The sequence below is a fragment of the Triticum aestivum genome, chromosome 4D, assembly GCF_018294505.1.
Source record: "Triticum aestivum cultivar Chinese Spring chromosome 4D, IWGSC CS RefSeq v2.1, whole genome shotgun sequence".
In the NCBI taxonomy this organism is placed as follows: Eukaryota; Viridiplantae; Streptophyta; class Magnoliopsida; order Poales; family Poaceae; genus Triticum; species Triticum aestivum.
This window is the reverse complement of record NC_057805.1, coordinates 189,885,104-189,909,255: the sequence shown is the minus strand read 5'-3', so window position 1 is coordinate 189,909,255 and position 24,152 is coordinate 189,885,104.

Genomic DNA, 24,152 nt, shown 5'->3' with positions numbered 1-24,152 from the left:
TTGCAGCAGCGACTAAGCATGTATGGTGGCTAACTTACGCAAAGAAGAAGCGAGAGAGAAGCAAAGGAACCGGTCGTGATCTAGCAATGATCAAGATGTGATCCTGAACTCCTACTTACGGCAAACATAACCCAGAAACCGTGTTCACTTCCCGGACTCCGCCGAGAAGAGACCATCACGGCTACACACGCGGTTGATGCGTTTTAATTAAGGTCAAGTGTCAAGTTCTCTACAACCGGATATTAACAAATTCCCATCTGCCACATAACCGCGGGCACGGCTTCCGAAAGATAATACCCTGCAGGGGTGTCCCAACTTAGCCCATGATAAGCTCTCACGGTCAACGAAGGATATTCCTTCTCCCGGGAAGACCCGATCAGTCTCGGAATCCCGGTTACAAGACATTTCGACAATGGTAAAACAAAACCAGCAAAGCCGCCCGAATGTGCCGACAAATCCTGATAGGAGCTGCACATATCTCGTTCTCAGGGCACACCGGATTGTCCAAGCTTCCGGTAGGCCAGCCCAGAGTTGCCCCTGGTGGCCACCGGCGACTGACAGGTTGGACCAACACTCGGAGGAGCACTGGCCCGGGGGGGGTAAATAAAGATGACCCTCGAGAGCGCGACTCCCAAGGGAAAAGAAATAGGCTAGGCAAATGGTAAAACCAAGGTTGGGCCTTGCTGGAAGAGTTTTATTCAAGGCGAACTGTCAAGGGCGTCCCATAAATCACCCAACCGTGTAAGGAACGCAAAATCCGGGAACATAACACCGGTATGACGGAAACTAGGGCGGCAAGAGTGGAACAAAACACCAGGCATAAGGCCGAGCCTTCCACCCTTTACCAAATATATAGATGCATTAATAATATAAGAGATATTGTGATATCCCAACAAAACATAATCCAACATGGAGCAATCTTCATCTTCACCTGCAGCTAGCAACGCTATAAGAGGGGCTGAGCAAAGCGGTAACATAGCCAAACAACGGTTTGCTAGGAAGGGTGACAAAGGTTAGAGGTTCATGGCAATTTGGGAGGCTTGAGGAACAAGTGAATAGGTAGCGCAGCAAAGCGATAGAACGAAGCAACTAGCATAGCAATGATAGTAATGAGATCCAAGGTGACGGTCATCTTGCCTGAAATCCCGCTAGGAAGAAGAACGAATCCATGAAGAAGATGAAGCCACGAAGACGAACGAATCCTCACGATCGCAACGACACGGGAACTATCGAGAAGAAGCACACAACAAGGTAAACACACCACACATGAACAAGGCATGATGCTCAAACAAGAATGATGCATGACAAGGCTATATGAAGCTACACACGGCAAGAGATGATGCATACAAGAACAACACACCAAGGCAAGTTTAAATGAGGCCGGAAACACCACATAACAATTCCGGTAAGTCCTCATATGCAAATTTCGAAATTGGTCCAGAACTGAATAAGCATTAAGTTGAAGTTGTTAAACAGCAAGTTAAAGAGCACCAAGATGATCTACACGAAATTCTAGTCAAGTTACATATAAAGTTCATTAGATTCGGAGCTACGGCCTAGAAGATATGAGCAAAACAAGATAAACATGGCATTGATGCAAAATGCATACAAACATCAAGCAAACACCTCAAAACAAGGATGAAACATGATAATATGAGACTACATACAAAACTAAGCAAGTTTCATATAGAGCATGCTCAAAACGGAGCAACGGTGCAACACATACACTCCAAACAAGACATAGCAACAATCTGACGAAAACAGCAACTAGGCATAATGCAAGCATCAAAACAATAAGCTACAGCAACTGAACATGAAAAACAAAAGGCATAGGCATGATGTACAGGTAAAGCACAACAAAACATGAACACTGAGCTATCTCCAGAAATCACTAGAACATGCTCAAAAGGACATGGCAAGATTGCAAATAATAACAGGTTCACAGACTTGGCAGAAATACTGGACATGACAGAAATAACATTAGGTTGCAATGTTCAGAGCACGAAATCAACATGCTAAAGGAACTTATCATAGCAAAGAAAGGCATGGCATGAATCTACTCAAAGCATATAACAGAAGTTCCTTACTGACCATAAGCCAAAAAGGATAAGAAGATATGATGGCAAGCATGTAAACATAGCAAGTTTCGTTATCAGGTTTCAGACTTAGCAGAAAACAGAGCATGGCAGAAATATTAATATGTAGGCCTCTTTGTGAACTTGATGCACTCACTACAGAGCAATTCATGACAAAAAAAGTATACCTACAGCAAGATGGCATGTTAATGAAGCTAACCATGGCAAGAGTATAAGCATAGCATGTATGGATCAACGATAACAAGCTTGGCAAAATTGCATATCATGTTAAGAATCTGCCAGTAATATTTTATAGAAAAAGTAGAGCAAGATTGAGTCATACTATGACACTCCATAATTGCAAACAATTGCAGGATTGGATTAATTATAACTATAGCTACAAAACATCCTTACTGAACATCTCTAAAATATGCATGGATCTCTCTGTAGCATCAAGTTTACATGGCAACAAAATTACAGCAGACAAGGACTTAAGAGAAATCACTGTCCCTGGAATCAGAAATATTACGGGGCCTAATTTGCATGCTTGTGCTAGTCACCACAGAGATCACAAAAATACATGGACTACACCACTGGAAAGATGGCATGGCATACTTCAAAACACATGTAGAGCTCATGCCCAAAAGATGCACAGATTAAATGATACAAAAATGACAAATCTGCAAGTTCTGATAAGTACCAGAGAATAACAGCAACTAGCCCTCTTCTAACAGAGATTTGGGCATCAAGATGGACTCATATGAACATGGTGCAATTGAACAAAATGTAGAGCATCACGAGAAGAACAATCTGACATATTACACGCGCGAGTCGGAGCTACATGCATGAAGTTACACACAGTTGAACATGCACACATATTAATAAAAACTGGGGACTTACGAATATTTTCGGGGTCAACCTGCGGGCACTGTAGATCTGGATCGGGGTTCTTGCTCGAGCACGGGCTCGGGCTCGCCGGGGACTTGCCGGAGGAGAGGGAGAGGGCGAGGTGGAGGAGAAGGGGAACGCCGGCGGCGGCGGGCGGCGCGCCGGCGAGGCGGGGCGCGGCGGCGGGAGAGGAGGTCTCCGGCGCGGAAGCCGAGGACCGGCGGGGTGGCGCGGGCGCCAAGGCGGCGGAGGGCTCCGGCGGCGCGGGATCCGGTCGCCGGCGGGAGGAGCGGGGCGGCGCGGCACTCCGGAGGCCGGCGGCTCGGGCAGGTGGCGGCGGGGCTCGGGCACTGGAGGCGACGGCGGCGGAGGATGGCGCGGCCAGGCGGCGGCGGGACGGAATGGGCCCCGCGGGCCCGGCTGCGGGCCGCGCGGGCCGGCGGCGGCGGAGGCTGAGGTGGCGCGCTGTGAGCGGTGGAGGGAGGCGGCGGAGGCGACGTGGCGATCCACGATTGGCCGGGGCGACGTGGCCGGTGGACGCGTCCGGTGCGGGCGGACATGTCCGGTGGCGCGAGGATGAAGATGACTAGGGTTTCATCCGCGAATTTCGGGAAGGGGCACCTATTTATAGGTAGAGGGAGCTAGGAGAGTCCAAATGAGGTGCGGTTTTCGCCCACGCGATCGTGATCGAACGACCGAGAGCATGGCGGAGACTTAGAGGGGTTTTGGGGCTGTTTGAAAGGGGGTTTTGCTGCAATACCAAAACGGACTTTGCGGTTACCCGGTTTACCGTTGGAGTACCAAACGACCTCCAAATGGAACGAAACTTGACCGGTGGTCTACCGGTGGTATACCAAGGCCACTTGACAAGACTCGGTCCATTCCGAGAATGTTTAACATCCGCACACGAGAAGAAGACAAAAGGGGCGCCGGGTGACATAGGAGTGCCGGATTGCAAAACGGACAATGGGGAAAATGCTCGGATGCATGAGACGAACACGTATGCAAATGTGAAGCACATGATGACATGATATGAAATGCAGATGATGACATGGAAAAATGCAACACGCAAGCAAATGACATGGCAACGACAGTGAATAACTGGCAGACACCTGGCGCATCGGATCTGGGGCGTTACACCGCCCCACTAGTATCCGTCATGGCGGATCTGCTGCATTGGTCCTTGACCCCATCATTGATGGATTTCACCTCACTCGAGTCCTTATGGACGGTGGCAGCAGCCTGAACCTGCTCTATCAGGATACAGTGCGCAAAATGGGCATAGACCCCTCGAGGATCAAACCCACCAAAACCACCATTGAAGGTGTAATCCCAGGTGTAGAGGCCTGTTGCACGTTCTCAATCACATTGGAAGTGGTCTTCGGATCTCCGGACAACTTTCGAAGCGAGGAGTTAATCTTCGATATCGTCCCCTTTCGCAGTGGCTATCACGCACTGCTCGGACGAGCCGCATTTGCCAGATTCAATGCGGTACCGCATTATGCATACCTCAAACTCAAAATGCCAGGACCACGCGGGGTTATAACAGTTAATGGAAACATAGAGCGCTCGCTCCACACGGAGGAGCACACTGCAGCCCTCACAACAGAAGCGCAAAGCAGCCTTATTAGGCAAACCGCCAATTCAGTGAAGAAGACCCCGGACACCTTCAAGCGAGTCCGAAGTACCCCGCAGGAGGATCGCCAGGCACGTTTTGAGGTCGCCTAGAAATTCGGCCTCCGTCCTAGTCCCAGTCAAGTGGAGAAATTTGCGCCGCGCGTACATAACTACGCACTCAAGATACCATGGGCATAGGCGGAGGCACCGCTACGGTACGTCCCACAATGCGGCTCAACCGCCCCAGGGGCCGTATACCTTTATCATTTTCTCTCTTTCAGGACCTTACTCTCTGGAAGCCCTTTCCGGCAGTCTAATTGTTGGACCCATCGTGGTAAGGAAATACCAAGGAAGCAAGACGCTCTGACGTACAAGGGAATCCCCAGGTGGTCTCTGATAATGATCGATATACCTGTTTTACATACCCATACGCAGCTTGCCCTTGGATGGGACATGTCAAATAGTCCTATTTTTTTGCTTATTGCACTACTTGTATCCGTACGCTTTGTCGTATTATTTAATAACAATGCATAGTGTTAGCCTATTATTGCATTCCCCTTTCTTCTTTTTCCTTGTCTGCTTATTTACGACAAATTGCACCCGTACATTCTAGTACGACCAGTGCGCCAGGGGCTTCAGTATACCCCATAACACGGCGTGAGAAGTCCGAACACTTTCGACAGGCGACACCCCGAACTTATAGCATTATATGCATCAGCTCCGAATCATGTCTTGGGTCAATAGTTGGGTTTGCCCGGCTCCCATGTTTTGGTACCTTACGTTCCGCAATATCGGCTAAGGTAGCACTGGGAGAACTACTGCGATTGTGTCCCGGTTCTTCCGGACGAACACCTCAGTAGAGAAAGCCGAAAACTGACTGTCATGATGAGGCGAGAGCTGGTCGCTGTTCGAGAGGTCTCAAGTCCTTAAAGACTTTTTCCGCTTCGGGCGAGGAGTCGGCCTTGCCTGACTTAGGCGTATATAGCGCACCAAATTCGGCCTTCCGAATACTAGGGGCTTCGCCAAAATTTAAAATTGTAGACTTCTATGGCTAAGTGAGAGTGATAAAGCTTTATAGTCCGATTGCCTGGTTCGTTGTGCTGAACACCTCCTTCGAAGGACCCAAAATTGGGATAAAGAGTGCTCAGGTTTATCCCGAACACCTCGGTACTAGTTACATGGGGGCAGAAGCGACGACTGGCCAACTCTCAGATTTTATAAACGGCCGCACAGAAGGTAATATTTTAAATTAACAAGCGTTGCATAGCGCAAATGAACTCGTTTCATATTATAGGATCACATGAGTACATTCATTCAAATATTACATCCTTAGCACATTCCTCCGCCACAAGGTGAGCACCCTTCAGGACACTATCATAATACTTTTCGGGGTGGCGATGCTCCTTGCCCTCCGGCGGCCCCTCCTTCACCAGCTTTTCGGCGTCCAGCTTCGCCCGGGCAAAAGCCCCGCGCGCACCCTCGATGCAGACGGATCGCTTTATGACTTCAAACCGTGGGCAGGCATTTACAAGCTGCCTCACCAGAACGAAGTAGCTACCAGGCAGGGGCTCGCCAGGCCACATACGGACTATAAGACCCTTCATGGCCTGTTCGGCCGCCTTGTGAAGCTCGACCAGTTGCTTCAACTGGTCGCTCAAGGGCATTGGGTGTTCGGTCCCAGTATACTGAGACCAGAACAACTTCTCCGTCGAGCTCCCCTCCTCGGCCCGGTAGAACTCCGCGGCATCCGACACACTGCGGGGTAGATCTGCGAACGCTCCTGGAGAGCTCCGAACTCGGGTAAGTAAAAAGAAAGTCTCCTTCACATGCTTGCCTTGCATAATGAATGCCTTACCCGCCGCTATCTTCTTAACCGCCTCAATTTCCTGGAGGGCCTTTTGGGCTTCGGCCTTGGCATGTTGTGCACTTTCGAGGGCCTTCGCAAGCTCGGAACCTTGCGTCTTAGAGTCAAGCTCCAAGGACTCATGTTTCTTGACGAGAGCCTGGAGCTCTTGCTGCACCTCGCCTACTCGGGCCTCTTGCTTCTCTCGCTCGATGCACTCCTTGGCCATTTTGTCTTCGGCCTCGGATAGCGCCTTCTGTAGGGTCGCCACTTCGGTCGTGGCCCCTAGCAAAATTCATGATGATCCTATTATTCCAAAACCAAATCTTTTTTATCAATATTCAGACGGGGTGTCACTTACCTTTGTTCTCTTCGAGCTGCCTCTTGGTAAGGCCGAAATCTTCCTTGGACCGCTCAAGGTCCCGCTTCAGTGCATCGACCTCCGCAGTACGAGCGGCGGCGGCCAGCAGTGAAGCCTGCTTATTCACATAGACACATTCTGATTAGACTCCTGCGATTATTATTTGATCCTCTATTCGGCCTTTCTTCGCGAACGCCAAACAGAGCATCAGGGGCTACTGTCTATGCTGTAACATTTTCTTACAATTTGATTTCTTACCTCAAAGCCGGTTAGGAGGCTGGCACAGGCTTCAGTCAGTCTGCTCTTAGCAGACTGAACCTTCTTGACTACCGCACTCATAATAGTGCGGTGCTCTTCGTCAATGGAAGCGCCGCGAAGCACTTCCAGCAAGTTGTCCGATGCCTTTGGATGGACAGAGGCCATCGGCACAGACGGCTTGCCCCCCTTAGCGAGGGGTTGCCTGACAGAATCCGGAACCATTGGAGGCTCCAGCACCGTGTTCGGCTTGGGGCTAGACTTGCTGCCCCCGGCGTTAGGGCCCAGGGGAGTCTTGCCCGTCGTGCGCCCAGCGCCTGGAATGTCGCCTTGGGGCGCCTCCGGAACTGTCTCCCCTTGGTTCAGTTCCCTTTGAGACAACACCTCGGCGTCGTCCGTAGGGCGGGGGGAGGAGGCGGTCGGGAGTGAATCGCTGTTCATGTCTGACGGGCCTAAAGAATCATCCGACGAAGATACGTCGATATGGGCTCGGGATGGACTGCATAATCATGCGTGGCGTGATAAGAAACAGTACAATAAGACGTACCAAGAATTATTATGGTATTCGGATACTCACGACTTCGCCAGGGGCTTGTCCCTGGGTAACCACTCCTTGTCGCGGAAGGCGGCCGTCGTAGAGCAGTCCGGGAGGAGGGTCCTTCCCTTCTTGGACCCTTCGGCCTCCCCTGATGGGGCGGCATTCATTTTCCTGTCCCCCCGACTGGGGGGGGGGAGAACTTTCCTCTTCCTCCTCCTCGTTTTCGTGGGAGGAGTGTGCCTCGGTGTTTTCGGACGATGAGTCTGATATAAACTTGCATCGGAGACCCTTCCTGGTCCCCGTGGTCTTCTTCTTGGCCTTCTTCTCCGGCAACTCATAAGGCGCCGGAACCAGCATCTCCATTAGGAGAGCATCTGCTGGATCTTCGGGCAGGGGGCTGGACAATCGATCTGCTCCGCTGTCGCTACCCAGTCCTGTTAAATGGCGTGGAGGCTTAGATCCCGCGCGTGGTTATACTGGGGAAAAGAATATCTTATGAGATATAGAAGACTTACCGGATTGGCAGGGCGCTTTGCGCTGAGTCCGCGGTCCTCGGTAAGGGGAGGAGGTACCTCGGCGCCCTTGAACAGCACCTTCCGTACGTCCTTGTGCGTCGTGTCGAAGAGCTCTCGCAGCGTTTGGTGCTCGGCCGGGTCGAACTCCCACAAATTAAATGCCCGTCTTTGACATGGGAGGATCCAGCGGAAGAGCATGACTTGGACCACGTTGACAAGCTTGATTTTCTTGCTCATCATGTTTTTGACGCAGGTCTGGAGTCCGGTCAGCTCTACCGAGGAACCCCAGGATAGGCCCTTCTCTTTCCAGGAGGTGAGCCGCATGGCGATTCCGGATCAAAATTTGGGGGCCGCCAGCCAGTTGGTGTCGCGCGGCTCGGTGATGCAGAACCACCCCAATTGCCACCCCTTTACGGTCTCCACATAGGTGTTGGGGAACGTAGTAATTTCAAAAATTTCCTACGCACACGCAAGATCATGGTGATGCATAGCAACAAGAGGGGAGAGTGTTGTCCACGTACCCTCATAGACCGAAAGCGGAAGCGTTAACACAACGTGGTTGATGTAGTCGTACGTCTTCACGATCCGACCGATCAAGTACCGAACGCACGGCACCTCCGAGTTCAGCACACGTTCAGATCGATGACGTCCCTCGAACTCCGATCCAGCCGAGTGTTGAGGGAGAGTTTCGTCAGCACGACGGCGTGGTGACGATGATGATGTTCTACCGACGCAGGGCTTCGCCTAAGCACCGCTACGATATTATCGAGGTGTAATATGGTGGAGGGGGGCACCGCACACGGCTAAGAGATCAATAGATCAATTGTTGTGTCCATGGGGTGCCCCCCTGCCCCCGTATATAAAGGAGCAAGGGGGAGGCGGCCGGCCAAGGAGGAGGGCGCGCCAAGGGGGGAGTCCTACTCCCACCGGGAGTAGGACTCCTCCTTTCCTTGTTGGAGTAGGAGAAGGGAAGGGAGAAGGAGAAGGAAGGAAGGGGGCGCCCCCCTCCCTAGTCCAATTCGGACTAGTCCATGGGGAGGGGTGCGGCCACCCTTTGGGGCCTTTCTCTCCTTTCCCGTATGGCCCATTAAGGCCCAATACGAATTCCCGTAACTCTCCGGTACTCCGAAAAATACCCGAATCACTCGGAACCTTTCCGAAGTCCGAATATAGTTGTCCAATATATCGATCTTTACGTCTCGGCCATTTCGAGACTCCTCGTCATGTCCCCGATCTCATCCGGGACTCCGAACTCCTTCGGTACATCAAAACACATAAACTCATAATATAACCGTCATCGTAACGTTAAGCGTGCGGACCCTACGGGTTCGAGAACTATGTAGACATGACCGAGACACCTCTCCGGTCAATAACCAATAGCGGAACCTGGATGCTCATATTGGCTCCCACATATTCTACGAAGATCTTTATCGGTCAGACCGCATAACAACATACGTTGTTCCCTTTGTCATCGGTATGTTACTTGCCCGAGATTCGATCGTCGGTATCTCAATACCTAGTTCAATCTCGTTACCGGCAAGTCTCTTTACTCGTTCCGTAATACATCATCCCGCAACTAGCTCATTAGTTGCAATGCTTGCAAGGCTTATAGTGATGTGCATTACCGAGTGGGCCCAGAGATACCTCTCCGACAATCGGAGTGACAAATCCTAATCTCGAAATACGCCAACCCAACAAGTACCTTCGAAGACACCTGTAGAGCACCTTTATAATCACCCAGTTACGTTGTGACGTTTGGTAGCACACAAAGTGTTCCTCCGGTAAACGGGAGTTGCATAATCTCATAGTCATAGGAACATGTATAAGTCATGAAGAAAGCAATAGCAACATACTAAACGATCGAGTGCTAAGCTAACGGAATGGGTCAAGTCAATCACATCATTCTCCTAATGATGTGATCCCGTTAATCAAATGACAACTCATGTCTATGGCTAGGAAACATAACCATCTTTGATCAACGAGCTAGTCAAGTAGAGGCATACTAGTGACACTCTGTTTGTCTATGTATTCACACATGTATCAAGTTTCCGGTTAATACAATTCTAGCATGAATAATAAACATTTATCATGATATAAGGAAATAAATAATAACTTTATTATTGCCTCTAGGGCATATTTCCTTCAGTCTCCCACTTGCACTAGAGTCAATAATCTAGTTCACATCGCCATGTGATTTAACATCAATAGTTCACATCACCATGTGATTAACACCCATAGTTCACATCGTCATGTGACCAACACCCAAAGGGTTTACTAGAGTCAATAATCTAGTTCACATCGCTATGTGATTAACACCCAAAGAGTACTAAGGTGTGATCATGTTTTGCTTGTGAGATAATTTTAGTCAACGGGTCTGTCACATTCAGATCCGTAAGTATTTTGCAAATTTCTATGTCTACAATGCTCTGCACGGAGCTACTCTAGCTAATTGCTCCCACTTTCAATATGTATCTAGACCGAGACTTAGAGTCATCTAGATTAGTGTCAAAACTTGCATCGACGTAACCCTTTACGACGAACCTTTTGTCACTTCCATAATCGAGAAACATATCCTTATTCCAGTAAGGATAATTTTGACCGCTGTCCAGTGATCTACTCCTAGATCACTATTGTACTCCCTTGCCAAAATCAGTGTAGGGTATACAATAGATCTGGTACACAGCATGGCATACTTTATAGAACCTATGGCCGAGGCATAGGGAATGACTTTCATTCTTTTTCTATCTTCTGCCGTGGTCGGGCTTTGAGTCTTACTCAATTTCACACCTTGTAACACAGGCAAGAAACTCTTTCTTTGACTGTTCCATTTTGAACCACTTCAAAATCTTGTTAAGGTATGTACTCGTTGAAAAAACTTATGAAGCGTCTTGATCTATCTCTATAGATCTTGATGCTCAATATGTAAGCAGCTTCACCGAGGTCTTTCTTTGAAAAACTCCTTTCAAACACTCCTTTATGCTTTGCAGAATAATTCTACATTATTTCTGATCAACAATATGTCATTCACATATACTTATCAGAAATGTTGTAGTGCTCCCACTCACTTTCTTGTAAATACAGGCTTCATCGCAAGTCTGTATAAAACTATATCCTTTGATCAACTTATCAAAGCGTATATTCCAACTCCAAGATACTTGCACCAGTCCATAGATGGATCGCTGGAGCTTGCATATTTTGTTAGCACCTTTAGGATTGACAAAACCTTCTGGTTGCATCATATACAACTCTTCTTTAATAAATCCATCAAGGAATGCAGTTTTGTTTATCCCTTTGCCAGATTTCATAAAATGCGGCAATTGCTAACATGATTCGGACAGACTTAAGCATAGATACGAGTGAGAAACTCTCATCGTAGTCAACACCTTAAACTTGTCGAAAACCTTTTGCGACAATTCTAGCTTTGTAGATAGTAACACTACTATCAGCGTCCGTCTTCCTCTTGAAGATCCATTTAATCTCAATGGCTCGCCGATCATTGGGCAAGTCAATCAAAGTCCATACTTTGTTCTCATACATGGATCTCATCTCAGATTTCATGGCCTCAAGCCATTTTGCGGAATCTGGGCTCACCATCGCTTCTTCATAGTTCGTAGGTTCGTCATGGTCTAGTAACATAACCTCCAGAACAGGATTACCGTACCACTCTGGTGCGGATCTTACTCTGGTTGACCTACGAGGTTCAGTAATAACTTGATCTGAAGTTCCATGATCATCATCATTAACTTCCTCACTAATTGGTATAGGCGTCACAGAAACTGGTTTCTGCGATGAACTACTTTCCAATAAGGGAGCAGGTACAATTACCTCATCAAGTTCTACTTTCCTCCCACTCACTTCTTTCGAGAGAAACTCCTTCTCTAGAAAGGATCCATACTTAGCAACGAATGTCTTGCCTTCGGATCTGTGATAGAAGGTGTACCCAACTGTCTCCTTTGGGTATCCTATGAAGACACATTTCTCCGATTTGGGTTTGAGCTTATCAGGATGAAACTTTTTCACATAAGCATCGCAACCCCAAACTTTAAGAAACGACAACTTTGGTTTCTTGCCAAACCACAGTTCATAAGATGTCGTCTCAACGGATTTAGATGGTACCCTATTTAACGTGAATGTAGCTGTCTCTAATGCATAACCCCAAAACGATAGTGGTAGATCGGTAAGAGACATCATATATTGCACCATATCTAATAAAGTACGGTTACGATGTTCGGACACACCATTACACTGTGGTGTTCCAGGTGGCGTGAGTAGTGAAACTATTTCACATTGTTTTTACTGAAGGCCAAACTCGTAACTCAAATACTCTTCTCCACGATCAGATCGTAGAAACTTTATTTTCTTGTTACGATGATTTTCCACTTCACTCTGAAATTATATGAACTTTTCAAATGTTTCAGACTTCTGTTTCATTAAGTAGATATACCCATATCTGCTCAAATCATCTGTGAAGGTCAGAAATTAATGATACCTGCTACGAGCCTCAATATTCATCGGACCACATACATCTGTATGTATGATTTCCAACAAATCTGTTGCTCTCTCCATAGTTCCGGAGAACGGCGTTTTAGTCATCTTGCCCATGAGGCACGGTTCGCAAGCATCAAGTGATTCATAATCAAGTGATTCCAAAATCCCATCAGTATGGAGTTTCTTCATGCGCTTTACACCAATATGACCTAAACGGCAGTGCCACAAATAAGTTGCACTATCATTATTAACTTTGCATCTTTTGGCTTCATTATTATGAATATGTGTATCACTACGATCGAGATCCAACAAACCATTTTATTGGGTGTATGACCATAGAAGGTTTTATTCATGTAAACAGAACAACAATTATTCTCTAATTTAAATGAATAACCGTATTGCAACAAACATGATCAAATCATATTCATGCTCAACGCAAACACCAAATAACACTTATTTAGGTTCAACACTAATCCCGAAAGTATAGGGAGTGTGCGATGATGATCATATCAATCTTGGAACTACTTCCAACACACATCGTCACCTCGCCTTTTACTAGTCTCTGTTTATTCTGCAACTCCCGTTTCGAGTTACTACTCTTAGCAACTGAACCAGTATCAAATGCCGAGGGGTTGCTATAAACACTAGTAAAGTACACATCAATAACATGTATATCCAATATACCTTTGTTCACTTTGCCATCCTTCTTATCCACCAAATACTTGGGGTAGTTCCGCTTCCAGTGACCAGTCCCTTTGCAGTAGAAGCACTTAGTCTCAGGCTTAGGACCAGACTTAGGCTTCTTCACTTGAGCAGCAACTTGCTTGCCGTTCTTCTTGAAGTTCCCCTTCTTCCCTTTGCCCTTTTCTTGAAACTAGTGGTCTCGTCAACCATCAACACTTGATGTTTTTCTTGATTTCTACCTTCGTCGATTTCAGCATCACGAAGAGCTCGGGAATTACTTTCGTCATCCCTTGCATACTATAGTTCATCACGAAGTTCTACTAACTTGGTGATGGTGACTAGAGAATTCTGTCAATCACTATTTTATCTGGAAGATTAACTCCCACTTGATTCAAGCGATTGTAGTACCCAGACAATCTGAGCACATGCTCACTGCTTGAGCTATTCTCCTCCATCTTTTAGCTATAGAACTTGTTGGAGACTTCATATCTCTCAACTCGGGTATTTGCTTGAAATATTAACTTCAACTCCTGGAACATCTCATATGGTCCATGACGTTCAAAACGTCTTTGAAGTCCCGATTCTAAGCCGTTAAGCATGGTGCACTAAACTATCAAGTAGTCATCATATTGAGCTAGCCAAACGTTCATAACGTCTGCATCTGCTCCTGCAATAGGTCTGTCACCTAGCGGTGCATCAAGGACATAATTCTTCTGTGCAGCAATGAGGATAATCCTCAGATCACGGATCCAATCCGCATCTTTGCTACTAACATCTTTCAACATAATTTTTCTCTAGGAACATATCAAAAATAAACACAGGGAAGCAACAACGCGAGCTATTGATCTACAACATAATTTGCAAAAATACTATCAGGACTAAGTTCATGATAAATTTAAGTTCAATTAATCATATTACTTAAGAACTCCCACTTAGATAGACATCCCTCTAATCCTCTAAGTGATCACGTGATCCATATCAACTAAACCATGTCCGATCATCACGTGAGATGGAGTAGTTTCAACGGTGAACATCACTATGTTGATCATATCTACTATATGATTCACGCTCGACCTTTCGGTCTCCGTGTTCCGAGGCCATATCTGTTATATGCTAGGCTCGTCAAGTTTAACCTGAGTATTCCGCGTGTGCAACTGTTTTGCACCCGTTGTATTTGAACGTAGAGCCTATCACACCCGATCATCACGTGGTGTCTCAGCACGAAGAACTTTCGCAACGGTGCATACTCAGGGAGAACACTTATACTTTGATAATTTAGTGAGGGATCATCTTATAATGCTACCGTCAATCAAAGCAAGATAAGATGCATAAAAGATAAACATCACATGCAATCAATATAAGTGATATGATATGGCCATCATCATCTTGTGCTTGTGATCTCCATCTCCGAAGCACCGTCATGATCACCATCGTCACCGGCGCGACACCTTGATCTCCATCGTAGCATCGTTGTCGTCTCGCCAATCTTATGCTTCTACGACTATCGCTACCGCTTAGTGATAAAGTAAAGCATTACAGGGCGATTGCATTGCATACAATAAAGCGACAACCATATGGCTCCTGCCAGTTGCCGATAACTCGGTTACAAAACATGATCATCTCATACAATAAATTTAGCATCATGCTTTGACCATATCACATCACAACATGCCCTGCAAAAACAAGTTAGACGTCCTCTACTTTGTTGTTGCAAGTTTTACGTGGCTGCTACGGGCTTAGCAAGAACCGTTCTTACCTACGCATCAAAACCACAACGATAGTTTGTCAAGTTGGTGCTGTTTTAACCTTCGCAAGGACCGGGCGTAGCCACACTCGGTTCAACTAAAGTGAGAGAGACAGACACCCGCCAGTCACGTTTAAGCAACGAGTGCTCGCAACGGTGAAACCAGTCTCGCGTAAGCGTACGCGTAATGTCGGTCCGGGCCGCTTCATCTCACAATACCGCTGAACCAAAGTATGACATGCTGGTAAGCAGTATGACTTATATCGCCCACAACTCACTTGTGTTCTACTCGTGCATAACATCAACGCATAAAACCAGGCTCGGATGCCACTGTTGGGGAACGTAGTAATTTCAAAAAATTTCCTACGCACACGCAAGATCATGGTGATGCATAGCAACGAGAGGGGAGAGTGTTGTCCACGTACCCTCGTAGACCGAAAGCGGAAGCGTTAACACAACGCGGTTGATGTAGTCGTACGTCTTCACGATCCGACCGATCAAGTACCGAACGCACGGCACCTCCGAGTTCAGCACACGTTCAGCTCGATGACGTCCCTCGAACTCCGATCCAGCCGAGTGTTGAGGGAGAGTTTCGTCAGCACGACGGCGTGGTGACGATGATGATGTTCTACCGACGCAGGGCTTCGCCTAAGCACCGCTACGATATTATCGAGGTGTAATATGGTGGAGGGGGGCACCGCACACGGCTAAGAGATCAATAGATCAATTGTTGTGTCTATGGGGTGCCCCCTGCCCCCGTATATAAAGGAGCAAGGGGGAGGCGGCCGGCCAAGGAGGAGGGCGCGCCAAGGGGGGAGTCCTACTCCCACCGGGAGTAGGACTCCTCCTTTCCTTGTTGGAGTAGGAGAAGGGAAGGGAGAAGGAGAAGGAAGGAAGGGGGCGCCCCCCCTCCCTAGTCCAATTCGGACTAGTCCATGGGGAGGGGTGCGGCCACCCTTTGGGGCCTTTCTCTCCTTTCCCGTATGGCCCATTAAGGCCCAATACGAATTCCCGTAACTCTCCGGTACTCCGAAAAATACCCGAATCACTCGGAACCTTTCCGAAGTCCGAATATAGTCGTCCAATATATCGATCTTTACGTCTCGACCATTTCGAGACTCCTCGTCATGTCCCCGATCTCATCCGGGACTCCGAACTCCTTCGGTACATCAAAACACATAAACTCATAATATAACCGTCATCGTAACGTTAAGCGTGCGGACCCTACGGGTTCGAGAACTATGTAGACATGACCGAGACACGTCTCCGGTCAATAACCAATAGCGGAACCTGGATGCTCATATTGGCTCCCACATATTCTACGAAGATCTTTATCGGTCAGACCGCATAACAACATACGTTGTTCCCTTTGTCATCGGTATGTTACTTGCCCGAGATTCGATCGTCGGTATCTCAATACCTAGTTCAATCTCGTTACCGGCAAGTCTCTTTACTCGTTCCGTAATACATCATCCCGCAACTAACTCATTAGTTGCAATGCTTGCAAGGCTTATAGTGATGTGCATTACCGAGTGGGCCCAGAGATACCTCTCCGACAATCGGAGTGACAAATCCTAATCTCGAAATACGCCAACCCAACAAGTACCTTCGGAGACACCTGTAGAGCACCTTTATAATCACCCAGTTACGTTGTGACGTTTGGTAGCACACAAAGTGTTCCTCCGGTAAACGGGAGTTGCATAATCTCATAGTCATAGGAACATGTATAAGTCATGAAGAAAGCAATAGCAACATACTAAACGATCGAGTGCTAAGCTAACGGAATGGGTCAAGTCAATCACATCATTCTCCTAATGATGTGATCCCGTTAATCAAATGACAACTCATGTCTATGGCTAGGAAACATAACCATCTTTGATCAACGAGCTAGTCAAGTAGAGGCATACTAGTGTCACTCTGTTTGTCTATGTATTCACACATGTATCAAGTTTCCGGTTAATACAATTCTAGCATGAATAATAAACATTTATCATGATATAAGGAAATAAATAATAACTTTATTATTGCCTCTAGGGCATATTTCCTTCAATAGGAGCCTTCGAGCTAGGTGACGTTGGGCATTGTGCCCACCATGGCGCCTCCGCACTCCGCTTGCTGGCCGACCACCACCTTCGATTTAACGTTGAAGGTCTTCAGCCACATGCCGAAGTGGGGCTTGATGCGGAGGAAGGCCTCGCACACGATGATAAACGCCGAGATGTTGAGGATGAAATTGGGGGCCAGATCGTGAAAGTCCAGCCCGTAGTAGAACATGAGCCCGCGGACAAACGGGTGGAGGGGAAATCCCAGTCCGCGGACGAAGTGAGTAAGAAATACCACCCTCTCATGGGGTTCTGGAGTAGGGACGATCTGCCCCGCATCTGGTAGCCGGTGCGCGATATCTGCAGCCAGGTATCCGGCTCCCTGTAGCTTTGTGATGTCCTCCTCCGTAACGGAGGAGACCATCCACTTGCCTCCCGCTCCGGACATGCTTGGAGTGGTTTGAGGAGAAAATGCGAACTTGGGTGCTGAAGCTCGAGTGCGCAAGAATGGATGAGCAAGGAGGAAGAGGGCGTGGGTGAAAAAGATGAATCCTTATCTCTTATAAGGGCGGAAGGAACTATGCGCCTCCCCACCTGCCTGGTAAACTCACTTATTCCCCAAGCGCCGTAATTGATGGCGCGGTTGGGTTACCCACACCCGTATTGATGAGAATCCCGTGAAAAGAGGGACACGATCTCTGCTTCGACAAGACGTGCCAACAAAACCGCCTCGCAACACGTGCAGTGGCAGGCTCGGAAAAACGGTTCATCATGACCAGACCACGGCCGAACGTCACGTTAAGAAAAGCTGTCAGCAGATTAGATTTGTGGAAATATTATTCTCTCTACGGTGGTATGTGGAATTTGTTTTGCAGAGCCGGACACTATCCTTGTGTTCAAAATCTTCTATAGAATATTCGGAGGAGGAACCCGCCTTGCAATGCCGAAGACAATCTGCGCACCGGACTCATCGTCATTGAAGCCTGGTTCAGGGGCTACTGAGGGAGTCCTGGATTAGGGGGTCCTCGGACAGCCGGACTATATACTTTAGCCGGACTGTTGGACTATGAAGATACAAGATTGAAGACTCCGTCCCGTGTCCGGATGGGACTCTCCTTGGCGTGGAAGGCAAGCTTGGCAATACAGATATGTAGATCTCCTCCCTTGTAACTGACTCTGTGTAACCATAGCCCCTCCGGTGTCTATATAAACTGAAGGGTTTAGTCCGTAGGACAACAACAATCATACCATAGGCTAACTTCTAGGGTTTAGCCTCTACGATCTCGTGGTAGATCAACTCTTGTAATACTGATATCATCAAGATCAATCAAGCAGGAAGTAGGGTATTACCTCCATCGAGAGGGCCCGAACCTGGGTAAACATCGTGTCCCCCGCCTCCTATTACCATCTGCCTTAGACGCACAGTTCGGGACCCCCTACCCGAGATCCGCCGGTTTTGACACCGACAATACCCGCCGCGAGCCTCAACACTCATCGAACCGCATACATCAGTATGTATTATTTCTAACAAGTCACTTGGTCGCTCCATTGTTCCAGAGAACAACCATCTTGCGCATGAGGCATGGTTCGCAAGCATCAAGTGATTCATAAACAAGTGATTCCAAAAGCCCATCAGCATGGAGTTTCTTCATGTGCTTTACACCAATATGACCTAAATGGCAGTGCCACAAATAAGTTGCACTATCATTATTAACTTTGCATCTTTTGGCTTCAATATTATGAATATGTGTATCACTACGATCGAGATTCAATAAACCATTCACCTTGGGTGTATGACCACAGAAGGTTTTATTCATGTAAACAGAATAACAATTATTCTTTGACTTAAATGAATAACCGTATTGCAAAAACATGATACAATCATATTATGCTCAACGCAAACACCAAATAACATTTATTTTAGGTTCAACACTAATCCCAAAGGTAAAGGGAGTGTGCGATGGTGATCTTATCAACCGTGGAATCACTTCCAACACACATCGTCACCTCGCCCTCTACTAGTCTCTGTTCATTTTGTAACTCATGTTTCAAGTTACTAATCATAGCAACTGAACCAGTATCAAATACCCAGGGGCGACTATGAACACTAGTAAGTACACATAAATAACATGTATATCATATATACTTTTGTTCACTTTGCCATCCTTCTTATCCGCCAAGTATTTGGGGCAGTTCCGCTTCCAGCGACCATTTCCTTTGTAGTAGAAGCACTCAGTTTCAGGCTTGGGTCTAGCTTTGGGCTTCTTCATGGGAGTGGCAACTTGCTTGCCATTCTTCTTGATATTCCCTTTCTTTTGCTTGCCCTTTTACTTGAAAATAGTGGTCTTGTTAACCATCAACACTTGATGCTATTTCTTGATTTCTACCTTCGCTGATTTCAGCATGGCGAAGAGCTTGGGAATCGTTTTCGTCATCCCTTGCATATTATAGTTCATCACAAAGTTATAGTAACTTGGTGATAGTGACTAGAGAACTCTGTCAATCACTATCTTATCCGGAAGCTTAACTCCCAATTGATTCAAGTGATTATAGTACCCAGACATTCTGAGCACATGCTCACTAGCTGAGCTATTCTCCTCCGTCTTGTAGGAAAAGTACTTGACAGAGGTCTCATACCTCTCGACTCGGGCATTAGTCTGAAATACCAATTTCAGCTCTTGGAACATCTTATATGCTCTTTGGCGTTCAAAACATTTTTGAAGTCCCTGTTCTAAGCCGTAAAGCATGGTGCACTACACTATCAAGTAGTCATCATACCGAGCTTTGCCAAACGTTCATAACGTCTGCATCTGCTCCTGCAATAGGTCCGTCACCAAGCGGTGCATCAAGGACACAATTCTTCTGTGCAGCAATGAGGATAGTCCTCAGATCATGGACCCAGTCTGCATCATTGCTACTATCATCTTTAAACTTATTTTTCTCTAGGAACATATCAAAAAAATAAACGGGGAGCTACATCGCAAGCTATTGATCTACAACATAGATATGCAAATACTATCAGGACTAAGTTCATGATAAATTAAATTTAAATTAATCATATTACTTAAGAACTTCCACTTAGATAGACATCCCTCTAGTCATCTAAATGATCACGTGATCCATATAAACTAAACCATGTCCGATCATCACGTGAGATGGAGTAGTTTTCAATGGTGAACATCACTATGTTGATCATATCTACTATATGATTCACGTTCGACCTTTCGGTCTCAGTGTTCCGAGGCCATATCTGCACATGCTAGGCTCGTCAAGTTTAACCTGAGTATTCTGCACGTGCAAAACTGGCTTGCACCCGTTATATGTGAACGTAGAGCTTATCATACCCGATCATCACGTGGTGTCTCGGCACGACGAACTGTAGCAATAGTGCATTGATGATCCACAAGTATAGGGGATCTATTGTAGTCTTTTCGATAAGTAAGAGTGTCGAACCCAACGAGGAGCAGAAGGAAATGACAAGCAGTTTTCAGTAAGGTTTTCTCTGGAAGCACTGAAATTATCGGTAACAGATAGTTTTATAATAAGGTAATTCATAACGGGTAACAACTAACAAAGTAAACAAGGTGCATCAAGGTGGCCCAATCCTTTTTGTAGCAAAGGAAAAGCATGGACAAACTCTTATATAAAGGAAAGCGCTCCCGAGGACACATGGGAATTATCGTCAAGCTAGTTTTCATCATGCTCATATGATTCGCGTTTGTTACTTTGATAATTTGATATGTGGGTGGACCGGTGCTTGGGGTACTTCCCTTCCTTGGACAAGCATCCCACTTATGATTAACCCCCGTCGCAAGCATCCGCAACTACGAAAGAAGAATTAAGGTAAACCTAACCATAGCATGAAACATATGGATCCAAATCAGCCCCTTACGAAGCAACGCATAAACTAGGGTTTAAGCTTCTGTCACTCTAGCAACCCATCATCTACTTATTACTTCCCAATGCCTTCCCCTAGGCCCAAACAATGGTGAAGTGTCATCTAGTCGACGTTCACATAACACCACTAGAGGAAAGACAACATACATCTCATCAAAATATCGAACGAATACCAAATTCACATGACTACTTATAACAAGACTTCTCCCATGTCCCCAGGAACAAACGTAACTACTCACAAATCATATTCATGTTCATAATCAGAGGGGTATTAATATGCATAAAGGATCTGAACATATAATCTTCCACCGAATAAACCAACTAGCATTAACTACAAGGAGTAATCAACACTACTAGCAACCCACAGGTACCAATATGAGGTTTTGAGACAAAGATCAGATACAAGAGATGAACCAGGGTTTTAGAGGAGATGGTGCTGGTGAAGATGTTGATGGAGATTGACCCCCTCCCGATGAGAGGATTGATGGTGATGACGATGGTGACGATTTCCCCCTCTCGGAGGGATGTTTCCCCGGCAGAACAGCTCCGCCGGAGCCCTAGATTGGTTTCACCAGGTTCCACCTCGAGACGGTAGTGCTTCGTCCCGAAAGGTTTCTCCTTATTTTTTCTAGGGTGAAAGGCACCTTATACCAGAAGATGGGCATCGGGGGGCTTCCAGGTGGCCCTCGAGGCAAGGGGGCGCGCCCAGGGGGGTAGGGCGCCCTCCACCCTCGTGGACAGTGGGTGGCCCCCCTCTGGTGCTTTCTTTGCCCAATATTTTTAATATATTCCAAAACTGACTTTCATGGAGTTTCAGGACTTTTGGAGTTGTGTAGAATAGGTCTCTTATATTTGCTCCTTTTCCAGCCCAGAATTCCAGCTGCCGGCATTCTCCCTCTTCATGTAAACCTTGTAAAATAAGAGAGAAAAGGCATAAGTATTGTGACATAATGTGTAATAACAGCCCATAATGCAATAAATATCAATATAAAAGGATGATGCAAAATGGACGTATCAACTCCCCCAAGCTTAGACCTCGCTTGTCCACAAGCGGAAGCCGATATCGAAAAATACGTCCACATGTTTAGAGATAGAGGTGTCGATAAAATAAAATACGGACATGAGGGCATCATGATCATTCTTAGAATAGCAACATATATATATATATATATTGTCATATGATTTCTTATGCTAAAGTAACAATCTATTCACAATGTAAAGTATGAATCAGAAACTTCATTGAAAAACTAGCAAAATATAATCTTAGTCATCAAAGCAATTGCAATTTATCATAACATCGGAAAGAGTCAATATAAGAGCTTTTCAACAAGTCCACATACTCAACTATCATTTAGTCTTTCACAATTGCTAACACTCACGCGGTACTTATGGGTATGAAGTTTTAATCGGACACAGAGAAAGATAGGGGCTTATAGTTTTGCCTCCCAACCTTAGGTAACGTCAACAATAATGCTTTATGAAAACCCACATCCAATTATATATATATATATATATATATATATATATATATATATATATCAAGATCTTTCCAACATATAATGCTTTCCAAAGGATAAAGTGTAAAAAAGGAAAGGTGAAGATCACCATGACTCTTGTATAAGGTATAAGACAAAAATAAAAGATAGGCCCTTGTAGAGCGAAGCATAGGTTGTGATGTGCTTTTATGGTTGGATGCACAAATATTAATGCAAAAGAACGTCACTTTATATTGCCACTTGTGATAAGGACCTTTATTATGCAGTCCGTTGCTTTTATTTCTTCCATATCACAAGCTTGTATAAAGTTTATTTTATCCACACTAATAGATCATACATATTTAGAGAGCAATTTTATTGCTTGCAACAATGACAACTTACTTGAATGATCTTACTCAATCCATAGGTAGATATGGTGGACTCTCATGGCAAAACTAGGTTTAAGGATATTTGGAAGCACAAGTAGTTTCTCTACTCGGTGCAAAGAATTTGGCTAGCATGAGGGGGAAAGGCAAGCTCAACATGTTGGATGATCCATGACAATATAATTTATTTCGGATGTAAGAAAACATAACCCATTACGTTGTCTTCCTTGTCCAACATCAACTTTTTAGCATATCATATTTTAATGAGTGCTCACAATCATAAAAGATGTCCAAGATAGTATATTTATATGTGAAAACCTCTCTTTCTTTATTACTTCCTATTAATTGCAACGATGACCAAAACTATGTTTGTTAGCTCTTAACAATTTTTATTCATCATACTCTTTATATGTGAAGTCATTACTCTCCATAAGATCAATATGATGTCTTTATTCCTTTTTATTTTTTCTTTTTATTATTCCCTCAAGATCATAGCCAGATAACCAAGCCCTCGACTCAAGACTAATCTTTATTATATATAGCTCACGGACTCGATTACATAGATAAGGATCAACACAAAAACTCAAAGCTAGATCATACTAAACTTTATTCTACTAGATCAAGATATAACCAAAAGGATCAAACTAAGAAAAACGGTAAAGATAGAAGTGTGATGGTGATACGATACCGGGGCACCTCCCCCAAGCTTGGCAGTTGCCAAGGGGAGTGCCCATACCCATGTGATTATGTCTCTTTCTTTGGAGGTGGTGATGTGATATTCTTGGCGATGATGCCCCTTAGGATATGATTCTCTTCTTCGAGCTTATTGACTTGCTGCTTGAGATCCATTATTTCCCTACAGAGCTTACCCGTGACGGCTAAAGCTCCTTTCACCCATGGATATTGCATAGCTGCGGGAGAACAAGTAACACTCTTTTTCATATTTTCATAATAAAGAAATCTAGCATTGGGAGGGATGACCGAATTTGGAATTGCTGAGCTCTGGAGTTCCTCCATCATAAATCTGGTTTGGAGACGAGAGGTAACTTCTTGATCTTCCTCCATGGCATCTATCCTTTTCAAGTGGGCCTCCATCTCTTCAGTTGATGGCCCAAAGTGATCGGCATCGCTGTTTGCTTTTGGACACGGTGTCCGGTGAGAATCCCGGTTCTCCCCGACTGACTCTTGAGAAGGCATCTTGATCTAATCTGCGGCAGAAACAGCTCAAAACAAAAACAGGGGATATTTGCGTGGTACGGTGGTCAAAACCTTCGGGAGTTTATATAATGAATTTTTACCGACTAAAATAAGTATCGTGCAAGAAAACAGAGTTCGGAGGGCACA